This window comes from Sus scrofa, unplaced genomic scaffold (assembly GCF_000003025.6).
Source record: "Sus scrofa isolate TJ Tabasco breed Duroc unplaced genomic scaffold, Sscrofa11.1 Contig53, whole genome shotgun sequence".
Lineage (NCBI taxonomy): Eukaryota > Metazoa > Chordata > Mammalia > Artiodactyla > Suidae > Sus > Sus scrofa.
This window is the reverse complement of record NW_018085237.1, coordinates 734,879-736,391: the sequence shown is the minus strand read 5'-3', so window position 1 is coordinate 736,391 and position 1,513 is coordinate 734,879. Positions and strand designations below refer to the sequence as shown.

General features: G+C 38.5%; 1 pseudogene; it reads right to left on the bottom strand.

Moving 5' to 3' along the window:
- LOC100156187 lies at positions 1 to 933 on the bottom strand (annotated as a pseudogene).
- Positions 934 to 1,513: the final 580 nt, after the last annotated feature.

Below are 1,513 nucleotides of genomic sequence, written 5' to 3'. Positions count from 1 at the left end.
TTAGAGGCAGGACATAGCATTTTCAACAGCTTTACTCAAGGCATTTTTTACCTGTTTCTTCCTCAAGCTGTAAATCATGGGGTTCAACATGGGGATGACTATCGAGTAGAATACAGAGGCCACTTTGTCTGTGTCAAGGGAATGATGATTTTGGCTGCAGATACATGAAGATCAGAGTCCCGTAGAATATAGTCACAGCAGTCAAATGAGAACCACAAGTCGAGAAGGCTTTGAACCTCCCTTCTGTAGACTGGATTCTCAGGATGGCAGCCACAATGTACAAGTAAGAAATAAGGACAGTGGTCAAAGAGCTGACCATGTTGAATCCCGCAAACATGAAGATCAACATCTCTTTGAGGCTGGTATCGGAGCAGGTGAGGGCCATCAAAGGGACATCATCACACCAAAAATGATTGATGACATTGGGGCCACAGTAGATCAATCGGAAAGTAACAACTGTGGGGAGTAAAGCAACAGAAAAGCTGTATAAGTAGGGGCCGGTTACAAGCTGCATACAGACCTTTGGGGACGTGATCACCACGTAGAGAAGAGGATTGCATATGGCCACATAGCGGTCATAAGTCATTATTGCCAGAAGGAGCATCTCCAAAATCAAGAAGTTCAGGAAAAAGCCCAACTGTGTTGCACATGCGTAGAAAGAGATGGACCTGTGCTTGGTCAGGAGGGCTCCAGGAACTTGGGGTCAATTGAGGAAGAGTAACAAAGGTCTACAAAGGCCAGATTGCTGAGAAAAAAGTACATAGGTGTGTGAAGTCGAGAATCCAGTCGGATTAAGGAAATCATCCTAGTGTTTCCTACCAGAGTTAGAGAATATACCACTGAAATGAGCAGAAAGAGAAGTTCAATCTCCCTATGGACTGAAAAGCCCAAAAGAATGAATTCTGTCACCCTGGTGCTATTTGTTTCAGTCATTCATTCCAGTCTCTCAGTTGATGAATAAAGACAGTTGAAGACAGAATTACCAGGAGTAAGAAATGATTTTCAGACACAAAACTTATATGTTTCAACCCAAGAAATTATTGTTCATTGAAGGAGAATATCAAAACAAACAAATGCATCCCATTTCAAACTCTCCTCTCTGGCTATTTGTAATTTTGCAAGACCAAAGGTTGAGGGCCAATAAAAATAATGTTTGCAAAAATATTTAATATTTAGATGTAGATAATTTAAAATTATATTGAATAAAGAGAAAAAAGCAATCGTTAAAATTTTCTGCCCCCATATTTTCTTCCTGTTGGAGCAAAACCTTTGTGTGCTAGTTTGTTAGCTTTTTGAGTAGATATTTTTAATTTACTTGAATAAATACACATTGTGATCGATGCAAAGTTAAACAGGATATTAAATGGGTATAAAAAGGGGGTCATTGGATGTTTTTCCTTGTGGATGAGGTAAATTTTGAATTCATATATAATCCATTCATTTTAAATTCTGTGCTTTCTAAAAATGAAAAATACACTTGGAGTAGATCTAGAATAAATGTATTTTTAAAGTA